This window comes from Lactuca virosa, chromosome 2, assembly GCF_052849685.1.
Source record: "Lactuca virosa cultivar CGN04683 chromosome 2, Lactuca_virosa_CGN04683_v6, whole genome shotgun sequence".
Taxonomy (NCBI): Eukaryota; Viridiplantae; Streptophyta; class Magnoliopsida; order Asterales; family Asteraceae; genus Lactuca; species Lactuca virosa.
In genome coordinates, this window is record NC_136427.1 from 222,465,706 (window position 1) to 222,476,797 (window position 11,092).

Here is an 11,092-nt window from a genome sequence, read left to right on the forward strand (position 1 = left end):
GACAATAACTTTTGAGACGAAAGAGGGTAAATAAAAGGGCATTGGAGGTAAGAATGGAAAAAATGAACGTTGTTCAAATTGATTGGGAAGTGTTTATGAGGATCGTAAGTATTTAGGATTGGGAAAGTTCTTAGGAAAAGTTAGAAATAAATATACGCATTGTAGTCTTGGAGTAATGGAGAGGTTTAAAATAGATTGTCTTGTGAGATGTTGGTAGCTAAAGTTTTGAAGTGATAACAATAAAATCAGTTTTGCTTGAGGGCAAGAAAAAGACAAGTGTGGGGTATTTTGATATGTGCATATTTATTCATTTATTTCATGCATTATTTAGATATTTTAATCTATAATTGTGCTTATTTTAGGAAAAATGGTACTTAATTTGTTATAAATCTATTTTGTAGCAATAAAGACATGCTCGGGATAAAAAGGAAGCAAAATACGGAGCTGGAAGCAAGGAAACCTGAACCCGATCAAAGCAAGGAAGATTTGGCATAATATCTGAAGCCCACGACGTGGGAACGTTTGGTCATGCTGTTGCTCTTAGAAGATTCGCGATCAAGTTGGTAGACTTGGGTTTTACCCATTTTCCATGGACGCCACATCGTGGAGGCCTTTAGCCACGTCGTGGGGGACAGCTTTTGGTATCTATATAAAGTTTGGTCCTGCCTTCAACCCTAACTTATGCTTCAATTTATTTACAACTTTTGGAACCTAAAGAAGCATCAGAAGGCAGAGAATAACATCAATTCGTCTGGAGTTCTTGATTTGGAGAGATCAAAGACAATTTTACTTCTAAATCTTAGTTTTCCTTGATTTTCGTCATGTATTTCATTGGTAAGATCGAATTTAAATGTTTGATTCTAGTACTTATGGGCTAAAAACCCTAACTTCATTTTAGATGTAGAGGATCTATGCTACTATGTGTTGATTGATTGGATATTTGAATAATTACTAGTTTTTATTTGTTTTGGTAGCTTGATAAAGAACATTTTATGTTAAAGACAACCACTTTTGATGTTTATTGTTGAATATTCCTAAAATTAGATGATCATTATGTTTTAGGATATTTGAATCTTATAAATTTGTTATCATCAAAGTTATAGGACTAGAGTTTTGATCATAAACCTAGGATTAAATATAAAAAGTGGGTAAATTAATGTGGAAGCTAATATATGATGATCCATTAATGTTAACTATTAATAAAGTCTAGCTTAACTCAAACTTAACCCTAATTGTGTTGCTTGTTTGTGCACCTAATCAATGAATAGATAAACTCGATAATTGGAGGATTGGTCTTTTAATCAAAAATTCTAATAACTTTAGGAATCGGTAAACAACGAATAATTAATTCACAGTATTATCCAAGAAATCAACCATAGGAGTATTAGTGAATCAAAATCTAAACAGAAGTCTCTTCCAATTCTTGCTTTTCATCCGAATTTTGATTGTTTTTCTGTTTGTTTAATTGTTGCGAAGTAATTTGATCTATGTTCTTAGTCTTGCAAAAGTAGAGAACAAAAAACCCAACTTTTATTACTTGTTATTTAGGTAATTTTTAGTAGATAATTTAGCTTTTAATAACTGTTCCCTGAGATCGATACCCGACTTACCTGAACTTTGCTATAATTAATTAGGTACACTGCCTAGTTTCGTATAGGTAGGTCTAGTTTTGTTGGTAATTAAAACTAGTATATAAAATATGTATCAGATTTTCCCCAGTAATTTCCTATGGTTTATAAAACTGGCGTGTTATCTTAAGTTGGGATTTTTCCAAGTAATTTCCTAAGGTTTATAACGCTAACGTGTTGTCTTAAGTTGGATTTTCCCCAGTGATTTGCTAAGGTCCGTAAACATTGTCATGTTTTCATAAGTTGGGATTTTCCCAAGGAATGTCTAAGGCTTGAAGCATTATCATGTTACAAACTAGGATCCTTCCCGGTTATTTTCTAAGTTGGGATTATTCCTAGATAATTCCCAAGGTGGGATCCTCCCCGGTTTGCTAAGTAAAAGCCCAACAAGGACTTTCTATGATGAGCTCTTAAAGCAAGGATCCATTCAAAGACAAACTTCCAGATCTTACTAAAGGAATCACAACTTCAAATTTCTCCTAAATCAAAAGGTTATAAACCCTAAAGAGCACTAGGTTCTATCCATCCTTTAAAAATTATTTTTTTCCTACATAATGTTTGGAGGTTTAATGTCCTAGAAAATCTTAACTGTTTTAAGATCCCAAATTGATGACTAACTATTTTCAGGTTGTTTAGAGTTCTTATAAGCTATGAATTTTTTAGGACCTTGATTATGTAAGGATCCTCAGAAATCCTATTTCTACAACCTCACAAGTCAATTATGCAAGCAGGAAAATATAAAACAACTATAGATTAAAAAGGAGTCGTACTCCAACTACACGAGAAAGAAAAATTGTCTTATACAAAACCATGCAAAATATTTCTATCTAACAGACCTAAACCGTAGCTTGGTCATCATTGCCAAGTGTCTTCTCCTCCTCATTCGCCCTCGGTTGCTGCCCTTTAGGATCCTGACTAGTATTAACAGGTCCGCCCTTTAATTTGGCTAAGGTTACATGTAACGCCCGTGTTTATAGGCTAGGCATTAATAATGACGTAATAGTCTAGGTTAACCTTTGTAACTCATTTTGAAGTAATAAAGAGGAATTATGTGAATATTATGTGTTTATCCGCTTAATTATTATGATTAATGAATTAAGAATAAAAATAAGCGTCGAAAATAAATATTAAATAAAGCTGACATCTAAGGATAAAGTTGTAAAGAATCTCGTTAGAAACATTTAGGTGAAAACCTCATCGAAATCCGAGTTATAACGAAGAAGTTATGACATGTCGAAGTTTTGCGAGAAAACCGGCATGGCGCCGAATGACGTAAAAAGTGAGTTTTTGATAAACTACTTTTTAGCCTTGGTGATCTAAATAAAAGTCGTAGTGTTCGTTAAACCGAGAGTATGCGTAAAAAGAACGCCCAAATCTGACTTCGTATGAGGAAGTTATGATTTTTCTAAGTTTCAGCTTAGCAGTAGACAGCTAAAAACTCGAATTTTAGATCGAGTGATTTTTAGCCGACACAATCTAAACAAGAATCGAAGGTCTCGTGAATAGTAGTACAACGGTAAAAAGACAGACGAAAACGGACGTCGGATGAAGAAGTTATGAATTTTTAACGGATATTCCTGTCCCGGTCTGTTAAAAATAATAATATTAAAAATAAAGTCAAAATTAGCTGACGAATTCTAAACGAAAGTTGTAGAGCATAATTTTCCCTACGCGTGCATATAAAGAACGTCAAAAACGAAGCTTGTATGCGAAAGTTATGGATTTTAGAAGATTTTGGCACAAATTCAGAGGAATCTCGCATGGATAAGCCTTATCCGGATTGGCCATGTCACCCTCGCCGTATTTCGCCGTGTGTCCGACGTCGATGAGTCATCCACGCAGCAGCCGACGCGTGTCGCTGATCCTTGCGTCCGAAGCGCTGGTCCAACCTCGGTCTGACGCGTGCCCGTCGCGTGTTTGAGTCTCGCGCGAGCCACCTGGCCCCCCTCGCATCCGACGTCTGGCGTCCCATCCGGCTTCGCTGCTGCTGCCATCTGCCCTCACCGGTCCGAGCTTCGACCCTATAAAAGGGAGGCCTGCGAGACTTTCCGGGTAAGTTTGGATTTTTGCCACTTTTTACCCCTAAACTCATATTTTCACTATTTCGACTTCCCCCGAAGCTCCGAGATCATTTCCAACACCCGAAACACGCCCCGAAGTGCCCGAAGACCCGGAAAATTTTATCTTTTCGGTTTTGAAGCCCAACCCTCGCAGAGCCCGGTTTCTCAATAAAACTCCCGGTTTTATTAGAAACAATTGTTTTAGGAAACGAAGTGTTGCCCGATTATCGTTAAATCAAGTGAGTGTATAGTCACTTTCATCTTACACATAGATATGAAGTATTTTATATAAAATACGTGCTATGTGATTATATATTGTTTATTTATTTGAGATGGATGATGAATGAATGATTTATACAGATTTTTAAATAAATTAAATTGTATATGTATTTTTATCTACAAATATGTTGGGTAAAACATGGGTAGATAGTTGATGTGTGATGAAATAAAATGATGAGAGGCCTCGATGTTATTGTGATCCAGTCATCTAGCGGAGTATGGATGACGACCACAGACTTTTCTAGACAGTCCAGTGGAACGCTGACAGGCTCGCAACCGTTAGGTGTTAATGAACTTGGGTGTTTATTTGTTGTACTCCATCCCCCACATGGTTGCCTTATTTGACATAAATTGCTGGGAAACCCCAAATCAGTGTTGTCGCCCCGATGAAAATCCTTAGACTAGGTCCCTTGTGATATTTGTTTTAGGGACGTAAAGTGAGGATAACGGGAATGGGTAATTGGGTTATTGTTGTTTGATGAAATTAATAAATTTATTTATTGTGGGTTGAAAACCCTATATGCTCACCAGGCTCCCAAGCCTGACCCACTCAGTTTTCTTTGTATTACAGGTAGTGGCACGAGAGCATAAGTTGAACGACTTATCAAGATATTTTGATTATAGGCCTGTAGTGTATATAACTGTTGTAAGGCTTATAATGAGCCGTTTATGCTTTTGGTCTATATCGGAACATGACATCCCGAGTTTTGTTATATAATGAAAATAAATTTCTTTCAGAAATGCCTTGGTATATCTTATTTTATCATATTTCGTTTTGGGAACAAATTCCGCAACTCTTTTAATCAAAGGATTACTCTAAAGTTATTTTAAAAGCATAAATTAAACCGGTCTTTTCTGGCCGTGAATTTGGGGATGTCACATTGCACTCCACCCAACCAGATTCTAGGATCCTGTGTTGGCTACATCTTCAGCTAATTTGATCTTGGCTTCCCAAACAGCCACGACAACACTGAACTTTACCTCATTGATCACCTCTGCCATCTCCGCATCATGCTCCTCTTCTTTCTCAGCTTTCTCTTTGCTCAAGAGCTCCACCCGTTTCAATAGATCCTCGTTGGTTGCCTTCCACATTATCTCTTGCTCTTTAAGGGATTGATCTGCCCTCTCATTCTGGATCCTGAAGTCAATGGAGATGTGGCCATAGACTTGAAACAAAAAAGACATCAAAACGGAAAAGACAAAAATGAGAAAAGAAAAACAATTTTGGCACTTACAGCCTGAGAAAAGGAAACCAACTTCCGGAGTACATCCTCCACTCCAAGATTCTCTAAGCTCAAGTCCAGTCCTAATAGTTTTTCTCTTTTTAGATCCCTGAGTCTTCACCGTAAGATCTTTGGAAGTCCTTTTGATAGGGAAAGATGATGAATCCTATCCTTCTTTACCACCACTTGACCACTAAACACGGTCGTGTCAAGATCGGAAAGAGTGAAGTGAGCACCTGAGCGTGTAACCTTGGATCCTGAGCGCAACAGTAAAAACCATAAGAAATTAGGATCCTTTATGAAAAAAGAAGGATGAATTAGGTATCCTTACCCTTCGACGTAGAGACAGTGGCAGAGGAACTCTCTTGATGATTAAGCCTGAATGATCTTCCTGACTCGGACAGGGAAAAAGAGCTCTCAATTCTATCCTGGGTATCTTCGGCAGGAGGGACGAGTTCTTAAAATTTAAAAGCTGCAAAAAATCAAACAAAATTAGAAATGTGAATATCAGAATCCTTATTGAAAAGATATGAACCCTACCATTTTTAACCTAAGACTGTAGTAAAAGATTTCCGTCAGGAATGGAGTCACGTTTCACGAAAAAGTATTTTCCATTCCAAGCACCATCGTTATGCTTGGATTTCAAGACGATAGGTGATCTATCAGTTTTGACTTTCAAAAGGAAATGGGAATTCTTAAAGGTCGAAAGGTCATAGACATAGGATAACTAGTGTAAACCAATGTTAACACCCATAGAGCAGTTCAGATGATCGATCCAGTAAAGGATCCTCTAAACTGCTGGCATGGCTTGGATATATAAAATTTTAGTAATTTCGAAGAATTCGGAAACGATTCCAAGAAATGGATAAGTAAGACCTAAGGTAAAAGGATATTCAGGAAAACAAACCCAAGAGGACGAATCAAATTCTGGCTGGATCCTCGAATCAAAAGCTCTAAAAAATAGTACCAAGAGGGAAAGTTCTAGCTTATTTCAAGGCTTCGATATCATCGTCATCAAAGGTACAAGTTTCTTCGTAAGATAAGGCTTTTTGGTCTATGAAATCTTCGTCAGGAACAACGATAACATGTATGGGAGAGCGAGCTCCTTTTTTGACCATATTTAAAAAACGAAGAAGGAGAAAAAGAGACAAAGGTAGTACCTTCGATGATATTCAGTGAATGTCCGGAAGAAGAGCTGAAACAGTAAGATGAAATTGAAAGACTGAATACCCTATTTATATAAGAATCATGGAAAGGTAGAAGGGTGATTTGACCTATTCCAACGGCGAGAAATCTATCCAACGAAATTTAAATTACCCTATCCGTTAGAACTTTTTACTTTAAAATTATACCGCTAAATATGTGGAAATTAACATTAATATTTCGTAGGTGTAATTTGGGGGAAATTGTTAGGGGCAGGATTCTAGAACTATATTCAGGATCCTTAATATTCCTGGATTCCCAGGATCCTTAAAAATATCATAGGATCCTGATTATTATCACTAATATTTCCTAACTGTTATAACGGTTATATTCTTCTTTCTTTTTATCATGTGTGCAACATTAGTCAACACAAGACTCATTCTCAATGGAGAATCACTTCAACCAAGCTTAAGAGCTGGAAATGTTAAGTCAAACAACGTGCAAATATTTTTTCAAGTAGGATCCCAGAAATATCAGACTTCTTGTTGATTAGATTAGACTATAAATAACACCTGTAAATCGCACACTACACACACAATTAGCTCTACCACTACACTTGTACTCGTATTATCTTCATCATCTTTGTAATCTCGGATTGAAATCAATAAAAAAACAACAAGGAAGGTGATGATTCTCACCTCCCAAGGTTTTATGTCAGAGATCCTATAAAGGATCAAGGGCTTTCCTTATAACTCACTTGTCTCACTATGATCACTATTCTACATTTGCATTATACTAACACCACAACCTCTCATTCAATTTGGTTAAATTACACTTGATCGGTTTTTGACAAAAACAATTCTTATTTGGGTTATAGCCTTTAAATTAGAGAAAGAGTACAACCGCCTATCTCATTCTTTGGTTGTGTGCGACCACGTTTTTGTTTGATTTTACGTTGGTAGCAGTCTGTTCTGCGAAAGGAATTTTGTGTTATAAAAGGGTATGGCTCTTGTGGTGTATGGTTAGTGTTGAGAGGGATGTCGATTAGGTTCATGAAAGTTGGTGGGTTGATGGTTGTGTATCTTTAGGCCCCTGTGGTGCTGGTCGTGAGTCATCAGGCCAGTGATGGAATGACGATATGATCGGCATAGTACCATGAGCTTATCGTTTTAGTGGTTAGAAGGTGTCACGATGTATCGTGAACCAGTGGTTGTATGATTCATATGGGTGGGACCTGGTAGTCATTTGATTGAGACTCTTAGGTCTTGGATCGTTAGTCTTATTCGCATGTTTGGGAGTCTGGAGACTCAGTGACCAACTAGTTTGGATCATGTGGACAGTAAAAGTTTGTTAGGAGTATTAATTGTACAGCATAAGTCTCTTGCTGAATGTTTACATTATGAACCCCGTTTGCTTGCGAGCTGTTCATTAGGAGTTTGGTTCCCAATGTTGGGTGTCGGTTCTGAAATCTCGAGTAGTGAAGATTAGTTGTAAATATCTTGAGTGATTTCAGGTAGATGTACACCTGAGCTAATGAGGTATTTGGATGCAACGTGAGATTCTTTTATTTCCATCATTATACTTGTGGGAGCATCGGGTTGGTGATGACTTGTCAGGAAGTCAAGTGTGTATTTAAGGTTTTTGGGAACAATTTCCGGAATTGCGATTAGGTGAAATTCACGATCAAGATGTTTTGAGTATTCTTTTAGCATGGTTTGGTGGTGTTCATAGTCAGGTAACTGGGGGCAGGTACGATGATTAGATGATCATCAATCCTAGGGTATGGTTTCTGAAGTTTAGACTGATGGGTTCCCGATTTCGGGGAGTATATTGTCGAAGTTGGTTTGTAGTTGTAGATCTAAGAGTTCCCAATATGAGTGGATTTCTTTGGAAGTTGGGTCAAACAGTCAAGGAGAGAAAGTAAATTGTTGTGGTTGAGCATTTTCTAGTTATTGGGTTGTTTATATCAGTTGTGCGTTTCTGAGTGGTCTCTCGAGTTTTCTTTATAAAATGCCTTGATTTTGAGATGGTTAGAGGTAGCTTATTGAATATGTTGACATTGTTTCATAGATCATAACCAATACGGATTTTGAGGACGAAATCAAGTTTAAGTGGGGGAGAGTTGTAACATCTTGTTTCGAGAAGTTTCTTATTTCGGGATTACGGAAAATAAATGGACCAATTAAAGGCCTTGTGCTTCAAGGGAATAGGGTTTAAACCCTATTAGACGTTGTAACACCCGGATTTCCAGGTATATTATTTTTAATTATTTATTTTTGTGAATCATTGACCTACTCGACGAGTTGGTGCTATAACTCGTCGAGTAAAAGCGGTGGCCACGTGAGTTTAATGAACTACTCGACGAGTCTAAGAGTAGACTCGCCGAGTAGGCGCTGTGGGTGGAGACCCTAAATCCTCGGGCTTGTGCCCTATTTAAAGGCACTTATGGCCTTCATTTGCGGCTACCATTCCAGAGAGAGAACACCCATCGAGCTTGAGTGTGTAGAGCGAGAGAGAGAAGGCCATTTGAGCTTTTGGTGTGATTTTGCAAGAAAGGAGAGGAGCTCCAGCAAGAAGGGTCAAAGGAGGTTGCTATTCTGAGTTAGCCAAGCAAGAAGTTCATCTTGAGGTACCAAATCGGACTCCTCTTTCTCTCTATTGTATGGATTTCATTATTTGGGGTTAGGGCTTGAATCATTCCTTTTGGGGTCTTGGATGCCTCAACCCCCCCCCCCCCCTCTTTCGAGTTGTGTTAGAGATCTGGACCCTTTTGGGTCCAGGGAGTCCTAAGCATCCATCTTTATGCATTTCCAATGGAGTTTTGAACCTAGGTTGCCATTTTAGGAGCTATTTCACCAAAAAGAGCCTTATGAGTGTTGCATGAGTGTAAAGGTCAGACCTTTACGTGACTTTCGAGTGTTTAAAGGTCAGGTCTATTAGTTAGAGAAGCAGATCTGACCTCAGAAGGTCATTTGAGTATGTCTAAGGAAGGAACTCGTCGAGTCCATAGGGAACTCGACGAGTCGAGTCGGGGTTGCCCTGCGATTCATGACCAGAGGTAACCCGTCGAGTGGAAGGTTCACTCGACGAGTCGAGTAAAGACTTAGAAGGATTCGGAGGACACGCTTGGACTCGCCGAGTCACCCGAGTGCACTCGACGAGTCGGGTCAAAGTTTGACTGTTGATTGGAGTTGACTTCAGTTGACCCTAGGGTTTTGGTCAAGCTGGTTCATGAGAGATCGGGGAGGGGTAGAATGGTCTTCTACCCATCCCTTAGAAGTAAGGACATGAGAAGGTATTGATTAGAAATGTTATTATATTAATAGGAGGAGGCTAGGTCGGGTTATCAAGCAAGAGAGATTATCCGACATCGTACGAGGTGAGTCTTCTCACTATACTTTACCTAGAGTGGTAATATGTGTGACCGGAAGGTCTTATGTGCTATGAGGAGTATGTGATGTATGTTGTTATTGCTATGTTATGTTATGAGTAGTATGTATGGACCGGAAGGTCATTATGATATGGACCGAAAGGTCATTATGATATGGACCGGAAGGTCATTATGGGTAGGACCGGAAGGTCTACCAGGATTGTGGGACGGAAGTCCCCTGAGACACATGGACCGGAAGGTCTTGTAGAGCTATAGCCTTGAGTGGCGTATGTGCGTATGTGGTATTTTGGGGAAGCTCACTAAGCATTTATGCTTACAGTGTTTGTGTGATGTGTTTCAGGTACCAGTGAGGATCGCGGGAAGGCGCCGGCATGATCTGTACACACTGATGGGATTTACGTATTAGAGATCTTGGGATTTGTTTTATTATGATGACATGTGATACAATGGATTCTTATGATATCTTATGAATGAAATTATGTTTTAAAAATGAAAAATTGTTTTGAAAATTTACGTTGTTACAAGTTGGTATCAGAGCCTTGGTTTGAGGGATTCGGATGCACCTCCGGGCGTATCTGAACTCAAACTGAGGATTTGAGAAAAAATTTCATAAAAGAAACAATTTTTCTAAAAAGTAAAAGGATTTGAGAAAAGCAGAAAGAAGCAGTGTGTACGATCAGTCAGCGCCCGAACAGTGATTTCCCAAAATACCCTTACATTATGTGTTATGAGATATGATATGATATGTTATGTATGCTAGAGTAGGCTAGGTATTCATGTTAGGACTAGAGTGGCCTGATTTGTGATGCCTTAGCCTAGAAGATTATTGCTGCTATGAGATGCTTGAGAGTGAGTAGGTAGCAGTGAGGAGCTTATGAGGGTCATACCGAAGGGTAGCCTGTACTTAGCGAGAAGTAGAGTACTTGTGATCTGGGATCCTAGGAGGAGGACTTGGGGTGAATACTGATGCGGTGTGGACGGTAGTATAGGGCCCGTACTACTGAAAACAACGGATCAGTGCGCAGTCCAAGAAAGAATCCTTAGGGTACTAAGGAACAAGTAGGGATGGGTATCGAGTGCGTGCATACTCGAGCGAGTCTCTGATATTTTTATGTTGTATTTCAGAGACATCATGGTTGGGACACGCCACAGAGCAGAGACCAGCGACGTGAGTGACGAGGAGCTTCGTCAGATGATCCACGATGAGGTGGCTGCGGCTATCCGCGCAGAGATACCAGAGATGTTTGGGTCTATCAAGACCACCCTGATTGAGACGTTTGATGAGAGATGCGCAGTGGTTACTGAGGCTGCAGCCGCTGCAGCTACTGCAACTGTTGCTGCTGCTAGACCTCAGGGGAGTGACTCGTT